General features: G+C 41.6%; 1 pseudogene; it reads right to left on the reverse strand.

The window, feature by feature from the left end:
• Positions 1-12,459: 12,459 nt before the first annotated feature.
• LOC137758967 (UDP-N-acetylglucosamine--peptide N-acetylglucosaminyltransferase 110 kDa subunit pseudogene) lies at positions 12,460-15,270 on the reverse strand (annotated as a pseudogene).
• Positions 15,271-19,592: the final 4,322 nt, after the last annotated feature.

Here is a 19,592-nt window from a genome sequence, read left to right on the forward strand (position 1 = left end):
AACTTCTTGCAGTGATGTGGGACTTGGATTTTTTTTTTTTTTTTAAAGGGAAGAGGCTTAAGCAAGTTTAATTGCTAATAGGAGCAGCAGTAAGGTATTTTAATAGATTCCAGGGGTCAGCAAACTCTGGCTACTGCCTGTTTTTATAAATAAAATTGTATTGGAACCCAGCCACTCCCATTCATTTATGTATTATCTATGACTGTGTTTATGCTGTAACAGCTTACTTACTTTAGTAGTTGTGAAAGACACCCTGTGACACAAAACCAAAAATATCTACTCTCTGACCCCCTTACAGAAAAAGTTTGTTAGCCCCTGGGTTAAACTAAAGTATTACATGCCCTTTTAATTTCCACAGAAATGCAAATAAATACATACCATATCTAAATGCATACATAATGACATACACTAACAATTTCCAAAGTCAAAAGTGCTACGGAAATTCTCCTTCATTAGTTTACCAATTTATCCATTAAAACAACAAGACAAAAAGACGTAGCTACTGCTCTTCTGCGCATACTACATACCTGTTGTTGACAATATAAAGTAAACACATTTTATTCACTACAGCCCACCTAGTACCTGGCGCTGAGCCTGACATGTGATAGGTGCCCAATAAACACTGGTTGAAGCAAAGAAGAGAAGGAACCAGGTGCTGTACTAGGGAATTGCCTGGGGCAAGGGGTAGGGGAGCTTTTGAGATTTGGGTAAGTAGCAGAGGATTCCCTGTGTAAATGAACTTAGAACCATCCCAGTGAGGTTTGTGGGGGCTGGAATAGATCTCATTCCTCTAGAATTAATCTGGAAAGTGAGGGGGAAATGGCTTGGGGGGATCTGGCTAAAGCTGAAGAGTATCCTTGATGTGAAAACAAAATCACAAAGTGGCAGTTTGTAGTTTGGCAGCAGGAAAGGGCAGTCTGCACAGTTCTTTATTTGTTGTGATGAAACAGAAAGTAGAGATGAGCTGAATTTATGTACAGTTCAAGCCAAATTATTGCTCAGGAGCATGTGTTGCTGTGTTAAAAAGTAGGTTAGGGGCTTCCCTGGTGGCGCAGTGGTTGAGAATCTGTCTGCCAATGCAGGGGACACGGGTTCAAGCCCTGGTCTGGGAAGATCCCACATGCCGCGGAGCAACTAGGCCCGTGAGCCAGAACTACTGAGCCTGCGCGTCTGGAGCCTGTGCTCCGCAACAAGAGAGGCCGCGATAATGAGAGGCCCGGGCACTGCGATGAAGAGTGGCCCCCACTTGCCTCAACTAGAGAAAGCCCTCGCACAGAAACGAAGACCCAACACAGCCATAAATAAATTAATAAATTAAGAAAAAAAAAAGGTTAAAGTAACAAGTCAAAAAATGAAAATTTCCAAAAACATTTTGTTTAACTGAAAACAAGCATATAGACGTTGCCCAATCTTTTGACATAGGAGCAAGGCTTTTGAGCACAGGGCATCACTCTTGAATAAAGAACATCCATATGGGCTTCCCTGGTGGCGCAGTGGTTGAGAGTCTGCCTGCCAATGCAGGGGACGCGGGTTCGAGCCCTGGTCTGGGAAGATCCCACATGCCGCAGAGCGGCTGGGCCCGTGAGCCACAATTACTGAGCCTGCGCGTCTGGAGCCTGTGCTCCGCAACAAGAGAGGCCGCGACAGTGAGAGGCCCGCGCACCGCGATGAAGAGTGGACCCCGCTTGCCACAACTAGAGAAAGCCCTCGCACAGAAACGAAGACCCAACACAGCCATAAATAAATAAATAAATAAATAAATAAAAATTAAAAAAAAAAAATTAGTATAAAAAAAAAAAAGAACATCCATATCATTAACTGAGATGTAAAGTATGGGTGTCTTTAAAGGAGAATGAAAACTTATAGATAAAGGGGAAGCGATCTGAGTGCAGAATTCTTCTAGAGTTTTTCCCACAATCTTTTGCAGCTATATCGCTCACACTTTAGGAAGCTTTTGACTTGTTCACTAGAAACAACTCTATTGTCTTCATATTTCATCAATTTATGTAATATTTAATGATATCACATCATTAAAATAACAAAATGCAAGTGTCCTAAACAGACGTAGGAAACAACTGCTTCACAGGGAGGATACAATTCATATCAGAAGGTAACCTACTAACCTTGTTCTGTGGTGGGAACGCTGGGGTACAAAGGGAATAGGCGGTGACTCTGGTGACTCCAGGAAAGGGAGGCAAGTGAAGAGTGTTTCTCAGGACTTCCCTGGTGGCGCAGTTGTTAAGAATCCGCCTACCAATGCAGGGGACACGGGTTTGAGCCCTAGTCTGGGAAGATCCCACACGCCGCAGAGCAACTGAGCCCATGTGCCACAACTACTGAGCCCACGTGCCACAACTACTGAAGCCCGCATGGCTAACGCCTGGGCTCCACAACAAGAGAAGCCACCACAATGAGAAGCCCACACACCACAACAAAGAGTAGCCCCCGCTCTCCACAGCTAGAGAAAGCTCACGCGTAGCAACGAAGACCCCACGCAGCCAAAAATAAATAATAAATAAATAAATTTATTTCAAAAAAAAAAAAAACTGTTTCTCTGTGAGCGTGGTACAAGCATGTTACAGGGCCCCAGCTGGTGCTCCTTGAGTCACTGACAAGCTGCCAGCATGGCTGGGTCCCCTGAATATTGACTTGGGGCAGCTGTCCCAAGTCATCACACTCTAGGGACTGTGCAGTATTGTGCCCTGGAAAGCATGCATTAAACACTTGCTTTAGCTTCTTCTGGAATGTAGTATGTGGAATAATAGATGACTCCTCTTAACAATGCAACTACCAGAGAATTACAACTGATGAGAGACCAGCCTTATATATCCCATAGCAGATTTAGCTTTGCAAGGCACATTTAACGTTCTCAAACTGCTGAATCTAGAGAGAGACAGTAAAATCTCTGTAAGCATATTCTGGCAGCAAGTCACCGGGTAACTAGCAAAGAACACCCAAAATAGCAGGCAAAGATGACTGAACAATATAAAAGTCGAGAATCTAAGCAGTGGTTACTATATTACCATGAACTGAGACTGGGGAGCCCACGTCTTGCAGCAAAGGCCCAGCCAGCTTTCTAATTTATTTTATGCTAAAATTGGGTTGATAAAAAATGACCCTATTCTCTGCTGTCAATACTTTGGAAAAATTTTCCCATAGTTTGGAAAGGAGGGAAATAAGATTTCCCTGTGAGAGTTAACTGTAAAACCAAGAATGTCATTGATTACATATAGATACGCAGTCTCTCAAGAGATCGAGTATTTCCAATATGAAACCTTTTCATATTGTTCTCTATCAAGGCCTTAATTAATGGTAGAACTTGAAGGGGCCTAAAAGGTTCAAATGTTAGGACTCAGAAAGGTTACATGATATGTTCAAGGTCCTAAGGTCAATTATGAGTTAATCCGGCCTATGACCTAGGTCTCCCAGGTCCTAGTCTCATGTTTTTCTCATTATAACACCCACCTTCTAGTTGGAATTGTCTGATTAGCTGGGGTCACTGTATCCTTAGAGATACGGTTACTATAGCTGAGGACCAAATTACCCTACAAATCAATGAGGTAAAACAACTGTTTATAATGCTTATTGGGTCTGTGGGTCACAATTCAGACAGGGGCTGTGGAGATGACTTGGGGCTAAGATCCCCTGAAGACTCACTCACTCGCTCACTCACATGTCTGCTGACTGATGGTGGCTCTCGCTGGGACCTCAGCACCTACAAGCAGCCTCTCTATGTAGCCTGAGCTTCCTCACAACATGGTGACTGGCTTCCAAGAGGGCATCACAAGACAGTCAGGCAGAGGCTCTATTGCCATTTATGGCCCAGCTGGGAAGGCATGCAACATGACATCCACCCCATCCTCTTTTTGTTGGGGCAGTCATAAAGTTCTACCCCAGTTCAAGGGGAAGGGAATAGACTTCACCTCTTGACGGGAAGTGGCAAGGTCCTGGAACAGCGTGTGGGGTCAGAAATATTGCTGTGGCCACTTATGGAAATTACAATCTGCTACAACTAGAATTAAATGCCTTCTTTACAAGAAAAAATTAGAGGGAGAAAAGAGGCAGCAGAAGAACAACTAACAAATCACACCTGAAGTCTGAGTATGCCTGCTCCCATTTCTCTCCCTCTGGGGAACTTTGCAATCTGTGCTTACTGCAAATTGAATGGGAATAAAGCATGTTAACTCAACATGATTGGAGCTTTTATTTCATTTAAATGTCTAGTTTGGTGTGTTGGAAAGTATGTCTCCAGCTTTTAGGCTAGGGATAAGATGTATCCTTCACAATGAGGAAAAGGGGAAAAACTATTTTAATTGAAGAACTTATTTTTTAATATAGATCATCTACTAGACTATAAAGAAAACATCAACAAATCTCCTAAAGCACAAAGTGCACAGACATTCTCTGACCACAGAGCAATAAAACTATAAATTAGAAACATTTAAACAAAACTTTCCCACCCACATGGAAATTCAAAAATACCCTTCTCTATATCTCTTGGGCACAAAAGGGGAAATATGATTGCAATCATAGAATATTTAGAAAATAAAAATAATGAAAACACTACAAATCAAAACTCCTGGGATACGGCTAAAGCTATATTTTAAGAGGCACATAAATAAGTAAGGAATGAATAATGACAATGCCAGCAGCAGCAGCAATGGCTAACACTTTCTATTCTAGGAGCTTTATATGTATGGACTCATTTAATCCTCACAGCAACCTACAGGTAGATGCTATTATTTTCATTCTCATTTTACAGAGGAACAAATTGCGACACCGAAGGGATGAGTGATTTGAGCGAGATCATGCAACTAGCCCCTGTCATTCCAGGCACTGGGGTTACACAGTGACCTAGAAGGCAAAGTGTACGCTCTCTTACAGCTGTGAGCTCCTCATTACTGCTGGGCAGGTGTGGGAGTGCCAGCTTCTCACGAGGCCTTCACGGATGCCTTCCTGGATGGGAGGGGCAGAAGTGCCTCGTTACCGCTGGGTGGTGGCAAAAGCCCTGAAGCTCCCCTAGGCCTTCTCTGGCAGTACCCCATCTGGGATGGGGAGAGAGGCCTTGTTACTGCCAGTGGGGGTGGAAGTCCAGGCTCCCCGTGTGGTCTCCACTGGTACTGTGGAGAGGGGAGGGAGGAGAGTGTGTATCATTCATGCCTGTTGGGGATGAAAATCCCAGCTCCCTATGTATCCTTCTCTGCCGCCACCTTGGCAGGTGTGTTGGGGTGCCTTGGTACAGCCTAGCGGAAGGCTGAAGTCTAGTCTCCCCTCTAGGACTTGGCTGGCATGGGTGGGAGTGGGGCCACAGTTTTTGTTTGTTTTTTTTTTTTTCTGTGGTTTTTGGCTGGAGTAGAGCTGCTTAGATAATTCTAAAAGTTTTCTATTTCACTAGGCTGACCTATTCCTGGTTCTCTGGCTAAGCAGACCAGGCTTTGGTTGAAGGTTGTTTTTTTTTTGTTTTTTTTTTTTTTGTCTGTGCCTGTTGGCGTTTGCAGGTTGCTAGCTTCTTCAGCTCCAAGTCTGGGATATATGAGGTAAACAAACAAACAAGGTAGGAACTAACCATGTGTCATTCCTCAGGTCTCAAAGTCCCTAGCTGATCTGCCTTCCTCTCTCTACCTTTCAGCCTTCTTATGTTTCTTTTATATGTAATGTCCAAGGGTTTTAGTTTCACTTAGCTGGAGGAATATGGGAAAGTACATCAACTTCATCTTCCCAGAAGAAGTTGTCTCTTATGTTAAGAAAAAAAAAATCTGACAGGATGTGTTCATTCTCAGAGCAGGAGGAGAGTCAGAATGGCAGAGAACCACTGATAGTGAGGGGTGGAGGGCAGAGAAAGGGGGTGGGATCCTGTGCACAAGTGGAAAGGATGGCCCTAGATGTGAACATGGAGAGTTCATCTGAAGTCACAAGAGGAAAAGATGAGCATCTATTAAACATGCATGGAGTTTGGTGGTGAGTGGATGAGGATGTCTCCATGGACTAAGGGAAGCCATCAACTGAGAAAGGGGGCTGGGGTCAGGGAAGGCTGGGGATTTGCAGAGAGAAGCTGCTTTGAAAGGTGGTGGAGAGAACTGACTAGAGAAATACAGAAGGATTTCTCTACAGCCTGAAGCCACATACATTTAGAAGGAAACCAGTTAGCCTAGTTGCTTCTTTTCCTCCAGAACTAGGTACAGAGTAGGCAGATAAATGCGGGTTTACTCAGTCAATAATTGTGCCAGATCAGATGAGAGAAGAACGAAGAAAAAAAAAAAAAGAAAAAAAAGACATGGAGGGTGTGTATAAAGGAGTGATTATGATGATGAAACACAAAGTCAGTACCATAGCATGGCACAACTACAGAAGGCACTATTTTTATTGTATTTTGCAACACAGAGACCCAGCGTAGACTCTAATGTGGATGAGGAAGAACCTGAGTAAATGGCCAGTGAATATTTGGGGGTGATTGAATTGGGAGTCCTAATAGGGCTGGAGAATTGTTAAGGTGGGACTGGTAAATTAGAGGCACGCAAAGATAGGAGATGATGGCCATAGAGAGAAGATATTTGAAATTGAGATTTAGGAGGTGAAATAGATATTGGAAATGAAAGATCTAGGATATGAGAAGGTGTAGCTGAAGTGAGGTGGGGGGTGCTTAGCAAACTACATGCCCTTCACAAACTTCCCATTGAGAATAACTAAAAACAATGAATAAAATATAGAAATATATATATTTTTAAATGCATCAGTGACCTGCTAATAAAGTAAGGCCAAAAGGAATTCTAAGCAAGGCCCAAGTGAGATGACCCAGGCACTGCTAATGGCCTTTGTACTGAGGACTTTTGACAAATCAGGGGATCTTGAGATCCAGTGTTCACAGCCTTGTGAAATATGGATGATAGTTGACAAAGCCTAGGTCCAGCCCAAAGAGGGCAGCATAAAAGACAATCCTACATAAAGCTCGAAAGGGTATACTAGAAATAAAATTGCCCCCATTGCAGACAACAAGGACATTTGCTTATGTTAAAATTTGGCGCTGGTAAAGGAGAAGAAAAATCTTTCCTGAAAGTTTCTAAGTACAAGCTAGCCCTCACGTGTGAGTTTTGTTGCCAGAGTTGCGCTACCTGGGTGGTCTGGAAAACCTTCAAGCTGAGAATTTAGTTTAAAGTGGCCCTCCTTCAGTAGTACCCATGAGCATCTGGCAGAAACACATGCAAATCCTTTTTAAATGAACTCCCTTCTATCTAGGCTTCAAATAATTCCCATAGAAATGTGAATTCACAATTAAAAAAGAAAAGCATCATGAGCGAGACCCAACAAAATAACAAGCAACTCACATCACCCACAAAAAGTCAATCAGGTGTTGGAAATATCAGATAGTATAAAATTTATATACAATTTATAATGATTAGAGGGCAGAAACTAGGGAGTCATCTGCAGGAGATAAGATTTTTACATACACATAAGAATACATATTAAAGATAGGGACGTTGCTGGTGTAGTCTTTTTATAGGTTTTATAAACCACTTGAGCCTATATCCGTCATTTTAGTGTCTGACATGTTTGGAACTATCAGTGCTTTGTTGGTTTATGGCTTAAATTCCTTTTCTTGTCCGTTTCCTTCTTCCCTTCCCCCCACTTTAAAAATTTTCCTATACAGAAAAATAGAATTAAGATTTTTTTTTAGTAAAATTGATACTTATAAGGTCAATATTTTAAAAATGCATTTCTATATACCAGCAACAAAAAATTAGAACGTGTAATAAAAAGACAGATGCCATTTACAGTAGTATCAAAAATATGAATTACCTAGGAAGAGATTTAACAAAATATGAGTAAGACCTGTATACAGAAAATCATAAAATGACTGAGAGAAATCAAAGGAAATTTAAATAAATGGAAAGTGATACTATGTTTATGGGTAGGAAGATTCAATATTATAAAGTTGTCATTGCTTTTCCAATTGATCCGTAGATTTCTTTTATTACATTTAAAATCCCAACAAAGTATTTATTTTGACTGGTGGGCATTGAGGAATGGATAGTGGAACTTGGCACGTTGATTCTCAAGTGTATCAGAACGGACACTGAAAATCAGTTGAGAAAGTATGAGCTTTAAATAACTGATGCTGAGACAACTGGTTATTCGTATAGAAAAAAGGGGATCTGAACCCCTACCTCACACCACATGCCAAAAATCAATTCTAGGTGTCTAAAAGACTCAAAATTAGGTAGAGTTTTTAAACTTTTTGAAAGTAATAAAAGAAAATGCCCTTTTCAATTAACGGATGAGAAGAATCTCTGAAGCGAGACAGAAAAGCATAGAGAGTAAAGTAAATTACTATTAAAGTGAACTACATTAAAATGAAGAACTTCTGTTCATCAAGATATACCATAACAGAAGTGAAAAGGTGAGTCACACACTGGGAGAGGGTATTTGCTATACCCATATGACAAAGGGTTAGTATCCAGACCAAAAACTATAAGCCATTCAGAAAACTACAACCTAATTTATTCTAAAGGGGAAAAAGATTTGACTGGGCATATCACTGAAAAGAGAACACAAATGGTAAAATAACATATGAAAATATGTTCAACTTCATTTGTAATCAGGGAAATGCAAATTAAAACCACAGTGGCATATTATTTCAATCTCATCAGCTTGACAGAAATTTTTCAATGTGGAATACCAAGAATTAGAGATGTGGAACCACTGAATTCTTATACAGTGTTTGTGGGAGAGTCAATTTATTTCAACCATTTTGGAAGATAATTTGCATTATCTATTAGGTTGAAGGTATGCATGCCTTTTGACTCAGCAATTCTACTCTCTGATGTTTGGCCTAGAGAAACTCTTGTACACATGTAGTGGGCGGTAGGTATAAGATGTTCATAGTAGCATATCTGTAAGAGCAAAAACTAGAAACAACCAAGATATTCACCAACAGTAGAATGGAGTAAAATTCTGATATATTCATATAATTGAATACTATACAGAAATAAACATGAATAAACTGTAGTTATTTGCAACAACATGGATGCATCTCAGGAACATGTTATTAAGTGGAAAAAGTATGTCCCAGAAAGACCCATATGGTAAATTCCAATTATATGAAGTTCAAAAGCATGCAAAAATCATATATACATACATATATATGTATATACACACACACACACACACACACACACACACATATATATATATATATAGAATGATTAGGAAGGATGGGATTGGAGAGGGATACATAGGGGCTTAAATGTTCTATGTCTTAAATGGGACAGTAGGTGCACAAGTGATCATGTCATTGTTACTTTTTTTATCCTTAAACATTTATTTTATAAATATTCTTTTGTATATATCCGATACTTAATAAAATGTCAAGGCTCTTTGGAATTGAGGAGGTAAAAAGAGCTTTATCACAGAATGATTTCATGCTGGAAAGTTAGAAACAACAACAAAGGTCCCCAGTAAAGGTCTGGTTAAATAAATTAAGGTACATCTGTATAACAAAATAGCATCCAGCAATGAAGTGCATACACTGACATGAGATGTTCCTTGTATAGCAGATGAAAGAAGTTACAGAACAGTATGATACCTCATTTACATAAGAAATATAAAAATACACATACATAAGAATAGAAAAAGCGTTGAGTGAGTACACCAAAAAGTTAACTGTACTGGAATCTGGGTGTTGACTATTAGAATTATACTTAGGGTTTTTTTTCTTGATTTCTTCTCATTTTTTTCTACCAGAAACATATATTACTATTATACCAAAAAAAGTCAGAGAAAGAGTAGCAAAGAATATCTAAGAAACATCAGAAAGAAGAATGTAAATATAAAATGTTTGGAAACGACCTTCACAAAATATATTAACATATTATTTGAAGAAAATGGTTACACTTTTATTAGAGTTAAAAATGAGATTTGAAGATAAATGGATTTATCTATCTATCTATCAAGTTTCTGGCTAAAAGGCAATATAATAAAGATTTAACTTCTTCCCAATTTAATTTACAGGATTAAAATAATCCCAAACAAAATCACAAAGAAGTTTTTTGTTTTTTGTTTTTCAGGGCAAATCATTCATTTATTGTTTAAAGATTGCAAGACAACATCTGAATTTCTGTAGCACAATGTAAATGTTTTACTTTTTTGATAAAGCAGAGTATAATAGAAAAAACAATTAGTTTCCAGTAATATCTATATCTCTATTCAGAATTAAGCCTTCCACAGACATGTTACCTGGAAACAAAAGCCTGTTACAATAAGCAAAGCTTCAACCAGAGCGGCTACTTTTCGGGCAGGGAAAGGTTCATCCCTCTAGGGGGATGCTGTGCTATGTAAAATGGCTGCAAGGTCACAGCCTTGAGGGCGCTGGAAGTCTATTCTCCTATTCCACATGAAGTAGTTTGGTGAACTTCAAACGTCCGTTCATCTGCAACCAAGCTGGCAACCTTTAACTGATTCTTTCAAGCAGGTAAAAAATAAATTAAAAGAAATCCCTACACTGATGTTCCTTGATTTACACTGTTAAGTCGTTCATTAACATGTAATTCTGGCTAAGAATTACATTTGAGACTCCTTGCTCAGATTTTGGTTAACAGTACAAATCTTTCCGAAATTCAAGTGCTTCTTAATCAATCATTTGTCAGCTAGGATACATTCAGGCATCAGCTGCAACTACAGAATAGATGCACTGCCTCAGCACTTTGGAAAGACAGAATCTAGAACACTACTAGCAGACAAAATATCTGTTACTAGACAGCATATGTGCAGTACAGCAAGACAAAAACATATATTCATATGTTGGCTTGTTTAAGCCTCAAGCCCTCAGTCCTTTGTTGAAATACAATAATTTCATTCCTATGGTTTTCAATACCAAAAACTCAACCCCCAGGAGGGCTAAAGTCTAATTTATACTCCAAACCAAGTAGCAGTGCAGTTCGCTACTACTGAGGCTGAATCCATAGACTTCAAGACCACGTCCAGAAGACAAGTTATTATGTGTAACACCCTAGAAGGTCTGAAGCATAATAATCATATACATAGCTGGTCCTCCAGAGCTTTTTACCTATAACATGTTTTTTGATGAAAGTTATTTAATGCACTGGAGATAACTGGGACTTACTGATCAAATATTTGAATACTTGTACTTACCTGGGATTTCATTGCTGCTGAAAGAAAAAGGAAGAACAGGACTCACTTTAAAAAAAAGAACAAACTTTAGAAGTGAAAGTAAAAATCTGATCACACACTATCACTTTTGGAAGCAGCACAGAGGGGCAGTCAACGGTAAAACACTGGTGCAATAGGTCAAAACTCTAGGCCAAAAATCCATTATTATTATCATCAGTGACAGTACCACAACTGTGCCCTTCGTAATTAATAATCACTCCTAAGAATCTTCATTTGGCACCAGATGATGTGTTTAAGAGAAACACTCTGGGAGGTTTTGAATCAGACTTGGTTTTTTGTTAGCCAAGTTACAGGAAAATGTTTAAAGTGGGGGGAAGGGAAGAAGGAAACGGACCAGAAAAAGAATTTAAGCCATAAACCAACAAAGCACTGATAGTTCCAAACATGTCAGACACTAAAATGACTGATATAGGCTCAAGTGGTTTATAAAACCTATAAAAAGACTACACCAGCAAAGTCCCCATTTGTCTGTAGAGTTCAGAAACTAAAACAAGGAATATTTTAGCTTAAAACCTTATCTCAAAAGAATCATATACACGTCACATGAATAAAACCTGAAACCAAACATTTTTAATAGCTCCAATACCCCAAATATAAAGAAAAACTTAATTCAGAAGACTGGGCAATCTCTATCTCCCCTCCACACTAACCACCCATCCCATGGAAGACCAAGGGAGATCAGACCTTCCAGACTTAGGCAACACCTGGCTGCCGCAAAATTCTACGGAGACTCCTTGTGGAACAGCAGTCTCCCATCTCTTGTGTCTCTCCCTGTCATGATCATGCAGGAAGCAAGTCTGGCTGTGCTATCTGTTATCACTGTCTGTCACCCATCTGCAACATGATATTGCTACAAAGGTAAGTACAAAGTAACGTATCTAGTTCCCTTTCCCCCAGAAGGTTGAGGCTCAGGTACAGGGGTAATTCTCCTGCGCACACAGTCATTATTTAGGCCGACTCAGTGACGTCAACAGGCTTCATCATGTGATCAGGTTTGTTGCCAGCTGCATAATGCTCCCACATCTGTAGATAGAGGCGCTCTAGTTCCAGTGTGTATTGTTTGGTGTTGAACAGAGGGCTAGATATTCTCTGCTTCCAGACTTTGCCACGAATTCTCTTCAGGTATTCTAGATCAGTTCCCAGTTTCACAGCTATGTCTTCATACTCTTGTCTATTTTTAGCAATAAGCTCAAGACAGCCTAAACAGGTGAGCTGGGAAGCTGCAACTCGGGAAGCAAGAGTCTCTCCTGGCATAGTCACCATGGGTGTCCCCGATCAAAGGACATCCATCCCTGTGGTGTGTCCATTACAGAGTGGAGTGTCCAAGCAGACATCAGCCAGCTGGCCTCTCCGAACATGTTCCTCTTTAGGAGCAACAGGTGAAAAAATGATACGGTTCTGGGGAAGGCCCATATTTTGCGCGTACTGTTGAATATTAGGTTCTCCTGCTGGGAAACGCAACAGCCACAGTACGCTATTGGGAACACGCTTCAGAATATTTGCCCACATCTGCAAAGTAGATGGGTCAATTTTATATAGCTGATTAAAGTTACAGTACACAATGGCATCTTCCGGTAACCCGTACTGAGAACGTGTGGTTACAATAATGGTACGGGGAACCTCCTCTCCAGTGGCAGCCTTATTGTTGATCTGGGTAGTTGCCAGTCCATTGCTAATACTGAATCCATTAATTGTTATCTGAATTTGTCCTCTGTTAATCATTTCAATAACTGCTTCTGCAGTCGTATTCATAGGAATGACAGGCATATTAAGATCTATATTGCTGCTGTCTGCTTTGTCTCCTCCATCAGGACATTTCATCTTGACAATTTTCACGTCTGGTAGACTATCAAGAAATGCTTTGAGGTCGATGCCATTCAGCACAATTCGATTGTCATAAATGTGCCCATTGGACTTAAAATCGATGACTGCTTTTTTCTTCAGGTGAGGGAACATATTAGCATGATCACCAATAAAGAAAGTATGGGGCATATAAGCCAGTTTCTCAGAATACTGCTCAGCAACTTCAGCAGGTGAAGTTTCCCGATCAGTGATGATATAATCCATGAAAAGCGCGCCACTAGTCCCAGGGTACCCCAGCCACATTGCCTGAATAGGAGCTGGCCTGAGAGCAAAGAGTTCATTTCGAGCACCCCTGGTATAACCATTCATATTTACGAGGATGTGTATACCATCTTGATGGATGCGATCAGCTGCTTTTCCATCGCATGGAATCTGAGAAAGATCAACGAAATGATCGGCTTCTGCCATCACCTTCGCTCGGAAGTTTGTGCCATCATCTGGGCTCAGGGCATAACAGAATACCTCAAATTTATCATGATTGTGCATGCCTGGAATAGACTGCATAAGATGAGAAGTAGGATGGTTCCCAAAGTCAGAACTCACGTATCCTACACGCAGTCGACCATCACTGAGCTTCAAGTCCTTTGGATGTTCATACGGTGGTTTGTGAAGGACATTGATGTTATCCAGGCAGAGGTGCCCATGCCTCTCGGCAATAGCCTTCCTGACGCCGTGAGGAAGAGGATATAACATGCTGTGATGAGGCTGCACAGAAGGCAACCTGTTCTTCTCTAACTGGTCAGCCACAACGCTGACCAACCTCTTCATGCGCTCATCATAGTCTGTCCAGTCACAGACAATCTGCAGGCAATGAGCCAGATTACAATAAGCGTCAGGAAAGTCAGGTTGAAGCTTCAGAGCAGTGCGATAAGAAGCAATTGCTTCTGGAATATTCCCTGAATCCTTGTGAATGGAAGCCAGATTGCTGTGGGCATCCGCAAATGCAGGGTTAATCTGAATGGCACGTGTATAACACTGCAAGGCTCCCTGAACATCCTGCATCCCCGTTAGAGTGTTTCCCATATTACAGTAGGCCTCAGCAAAGGTAGGACTGATTCGAATAGCCTCCTTATAATGCATCAGAGCTTCCTGCACTCTTCCCTGCTGCTGCAATACACTTGCTAAATTTGAATGGGCAGCAGCAAACTCGGGGAAGACTTCTAATGCTTTACAATACAAGCGAACTGCCTCTTCAATGTTTCCCTGTTCTCGCTTGATATTGGCTAGGTTATTCAGAGAGTCTGCATGGGTGGGACACAGCCACAGAGCTGTATTATAACAATCTTCTGCTTCGGCAACACTGCCCTTCTCTTTGAGAGCGTTGGCTAGGTTGCAGTAAGCGTCCGGGAAGTGTGGTTGCAATTCAATAGCTCGCCTGTAGGTGTCTATTGCCAGATCTATCAGGCCTTGCTCATAGTATACACAAGCCAGGCTGCCATGTACCACTGCATGATTTGGACTCAAGCTTAGGGCACGAAGGTAAGCTGCCACAGCTCGTTCAAAAATCCGTGCCTCTTTGAAGACATTTCCTAAATTGATATAAGCATCCAGAAAATTGGGGTCATGGGTGACAGCCTTTTCAAAGTGATGAATTGCAAGCCAAATCTCCCCTTGTGCATTGAAAACACAGCCAAGGTTACTCCAAGCTACTGCAAAGTTCGGTTGCGTCTCAATTGCTTTCAAATAACATGCCTTGGCTTCTTCCAAGCGACCCAGGGCTTTGAGCAGGTTCCCCAGGTCACTGCAAACACAGTACAGATCAGGATTGTACTGAAGAGCGGAGGCGTAAGCTTGTACTGCCCCTTCCATGTCGCCTGCTGCTACCAAAGCGGCTGCCAGGTTAATATAACCATCGATGAAATCTGGTTTGAGACGCAACGCATGCCGGTAATGCTCGATTGCTTCCTGCAACTGCCCGCTTTCCTTGTACACATTCCCCAAATTCGAATAGGCTTCTGCCAGAAGAGGGTTCTTTTTAATTGCCAGAGTACTAAAGTGGGCAGATCCGTCCAGCCTTCGACACCGGAAGTGTATAGATGAAAGTAATAAAAGTACACCAGTATTGTCTGGCTCTTGTCTCCAGAGCTGCATGCAGTGTCTCTCAGCTGCCTCAAAATCTCCCGCCTGATAGGCTCGATGTGTCAACTCTGCTAACCCTTGGAAGGAAAGCATACGTTTCGTTGGGTCTGTGCTGTCGGCCACGTTGCCCACGGAAGACGCCATCTGGAGCTTCTGGAGGGAGTGCGAAAAGAGGGTAATTGAGTCCCGCTGCTGCCACTACTGGCAAGAATGTTTCTAGAGGTAGCAAATACAAGGGCAGTAGCCGTACCACTGCTTTGGCAGGCTTAAGCGGCGGCAGCAGTTACATACACTGAACCTTAGGAACTCTGGTTGGCCATCTATCTCTCACGGTCTTGAAAAAATCACAATGAAGTTTAAGTTTTTTTTAATTGATAAGATGGTTCTAAAGTTTATCTGGAGATGCAAGAGGGAAGAGATGTGGGGACATATGTATATGTATAACTGATTCACTTTGTTATAAAGCAGAAACTAACACACCATAGTAAAGCAATTATACTCTAATAAAGATGTTAAAAAAAATATAGAGTTTATCTGGAAGAATAAATGGGGCTATTGATAATAGAATTCTGAAAATTAAAATTAAGAGGTTAGACTTGTTCTAATGGATCAATTTTAAAATGAATGCTAAAGCGACAACCATTGAACCACTATGATACAGTCAAATAGAAAGCTCTTAAACATCTAGTAGAAAGTGCTCAAACATCTCTTTATATTTTTAGAAACAGTGAATGTTGGAGGAAATAATGGTAATAGAGAAAGTAGAACATAAATAATGTTGGAATAATGGTTAAGGAAGGGTAGTTAATTTTTACCTTAAAATACGTTCTAAAACAAATTTGACTGTATTTACCTAAGATAAATTATAGATAAGTTAATGTAAAAAAATTTAAATCATTATTCAGAGGGAGCACAGAAAATATGTAACAGATTCACGAGGGTATAAGTCACTAAATCCAATGACTTTGCAGGACCAACTGATAATCTTGACTACCAACACTCTTTTTCTTCCCTTTGCCTCCTTTGACTTCTATGACACACACTGCCCTGATTTTTCACCTCACTTTGGTTGCTACTTCTCCAATTCCTTTGCAAGATTATCCTCCTCTGAAAGCCATTACATGTTTGAGTTCCTCAGGGCCCATTCCTTCTCTACACTGTCTCCCAAGATATTCACATTTATAGCCACGGCTCCAATGACCACCTCTACTCAGGTGACTCAAATTTAACTCTCCCCCAGGCATTTCTTACCTATCAGTATAAGTCAGAATCCCTGAAAGAGAAAGGTGGCACACTCAAATGTACCGTAATTAAGGAGACTGTAGTCAAGAGATCATTTGCAAAGGGTTTGGGGAAAACAACAGAGGACAGTAGTCCAGCATCTCAGGGAGCTTTTACTGCCTAGGCTTAAAGGAGGAGGTTAGGGACTTCCCTGGTGGCTCAGTGGTTAAGAATCCACCTGCCAGTGCAGGGGTTCAAGCCCTGGTCCGGAAAGATCCCACATGCCACGGAGCAACTGAGCCTGTGCGCCACAACTACTCAGCCTGCACTCTAGAGCCCACGAGCCACAACTACTGAGCCCGCGGGCCGCAACTACTGAAGACCGGGCACCTAGAGCCCGTGCTCTGCAACAAGAGAAGCCACCGAAATGAGAAGCCCACTCACTGCAACGAAGAGTAGCCCCCACTTGCCGCGACTAGAGAAAGCCCGGGCGCAGCAAAGATCCAATGCAGCCAAAAATTAATTAATTAGTTTTTTGAAAAAGGAGGAGGTGGAAATGATTACTGGATTCGAGAGAGAAAAAAAGAGGAAGAGGTGGGAGGAAGAAGAGCAGGAGGCGCAGGAGGCAGAGGAGGAGGGTTTGAAGGAGGCAGGGTGGAAAGAGGAGGAGGTGGGGAAGAGGAAGAGATGATGCAGGATGTATATCGTATCGAGTAAATACTCAGCCTTCACGCTTCTTCCCTCATGTACCTCCTATGGGCTGAACGCAACTAGAAGGCAGCGCACACGGGAGCAGGCGCTGGGGATACATGGAATCTTGACATCCCACACACGTTAATGTCTCCGGGCAGGGATCAGCGTAGAGATGGGTGGAGAGTGGCTCTAGATGGGGAGGCAGAAGATATCTACCTAACAGACACCTCCTGCTTGGCTTCTTCTCTAGGACATCCCAGGGATATTTAAAACTCAGCAGGTCCAAGATTAAACTCATGAACTGCCCACTCCACAACCTCTCAAGAACAAGACTAATGAAAAACAAACTGGTCCTCTTTCAGTGTTTTCTGTGTCATCAAATGGTATCAAGGTCAGGCGTGTCTCCCCGTAACTGTGCAGGAAGGGATTGGAGTGGGGCAACAGTAGGTGCAAATAGATCATTGAGGATGCTATTCCCCTAGTCCAGACAGAAATGATGATAGAATGGGCTGAGGAAGTGTTGGTAATGACGAACAGAAGTGGATGGATTGAAGTGGATAGACTGAAGAGATATTTCGAAAGCAAAATTGTTAGGACTTGTTATGAGATTGGATGTTTGGAGGTAAAAGTAATGTGGTTGTCAAAGATGACACCTTCAGTGATTTCCCATAGATCTTAGGAAGGAGACACAACTCCTTACCATGGACTTACTGGCCCTGCGTGGTCAGCATCCCCCACTTCCCACCCTTCAACCTTCCGCCTTCACTTACACCAGGCCCCTCTGAGGATGTGGACCATGTCCTACATTCTTTCAGTCCTTCCTGTTGCCTATGCTTGCCCATGAGCAGGACCTTTGCACCGGCTCTTTCCACTGCCTGTAATGCTCTTAGCCCACTACCTAAGTCCTCTTTATCATTCTTAGCTCAGTCACCACTTCCCCAGGAAAGCTTCCCCTGACTTCCCTAACTAGACCTAACCCTTCTATGAAAGCGCTCCTAGACTGGGTCCTTCCCTCTGTAGCCTCTATCCTTTAGTAGCTTACACACACTTGTGTGGCTTTTCAGTAAACGTCTAACATATTCTCAATCCCCCACCAGGATAGGAACTCCACGAGGACAGGGGCTGTGTCTTTCTTGTCTCAAAATAAATAGTCTTATTGCCTCTCGTAGTGCTTGGCACCTTGTAGTACACACACACACATACACACACGCACACACACACTCTCTTTAATGAATGAATGAATAAAAGTAAAAGCAATGGAATATATCATGTAGAAACACACTGATGGATTTAATAGACTTAAATTATAACCTTCTCTATATTAAACAAGAGTAAGGAGTAAATGATAAGTGATAAACTTAGAGATATATTCATAATATAAAGACAAGAAGACTATATCTCAGTAGAGTTCTTGCCACATCAACAATACAAATAATACCCAGCAGGAATTGACAAAAACAAAACAAACAAAAAAACCCCCCTAGAGCAGAAAGTGTTATGACAACTTTTCACTATAAAAATTGAAACTCCAAATAAAACTGGCCTAAACAAGAAGGAAACCCACTGTATCACGTAACCAGAAGGATAGGATGGCTTCCCTCAGGATCATGAGACGGTACCCAGCGATCACCGGGGACAGCATGCTTTCTTGTGCACATTCATCAGAGGAGAAATGCAGTCTCTTTGCTAGCAATACAATACAAATCCTGGGCTTCCCTAGTGGTGCAGTGGTTAAGAATCTGCCCGCCATTGCAGGGGACACGGGTTCAAGCCCTGCTCTGGGAAGATCCCACATGCTGCGGAGCAACTAGGCCTGTGCACCACAACTACTGAGCCTGTGTTCTAGAGCCCGCGAGCCACAACTCCTGAAGCCCATGCGCCTAGAGCCCTGTGCTCCGCAACAAGAGAAGCCACCCCAATGAGAAGCCCGTGCACCACAACGAAGAGTGGCCCCCGCTCACCACAGCTAGAGAAAGCCCGTGTGCAGCAACGAAGACCCAACGCAGCCAAAAATAAAATAAATAAAAATAAATAAATATATCAAAAGAAAAAAAATACAAGTTCTTCTCTTTAGCTTCACTGAGTCACTTTAGGACCAAGCTGGATCAATTCTGCTGTCAGAGGATGCCATGTTCTCATTTTGAACCACTCACTAGCAAGAGAGATTGGATCACCATGTTTGGTTTGTGTTAATCAAGACCCGTTCCTGGCACTAGGCTCAATTCCAGAAACCACACTGTTGTTGAGGAATCAAATACAAGGTCCACTAATATTGGCCACAATCATGGGGGGAAATGGTCAGCCTTAGGAGTGAGGCAGATGCAAGAAAACAAACATGGCAGTGAGGTATCATTGTTCAACTTGCAATTTTAAAGTTTGTTTGCATTTTAAAAAATTATTCATGGAAAATGGATTATAAATTGATTTAATCTTTCTGGCGGGCAATTTGGCAAAATACGAAAAAACCTTGGAAACATTTATGACAAATTTTGGAAAGTATACATGTGTGTAGAAATAAGGAGGAAACACAAAAATGTTCTTGTGGCTGTTAC

The sequence above is a fragment of the Eschrichtius robustus genome, chromosome 2 (genome assembly GCF_028021215.1).
Source record: "Eschrichtius robustus isolate mEscRob2 chromosome 2, mEscRob2.pri, whole genome shotgun sequence".
NCBI classification, from domain to species: Eukaryota; Metazoa; Chordata; class Mammalia; order Artiodactyla; family Eschrichtiidae; genus Eschrichtius; species Eschrichtius robustus.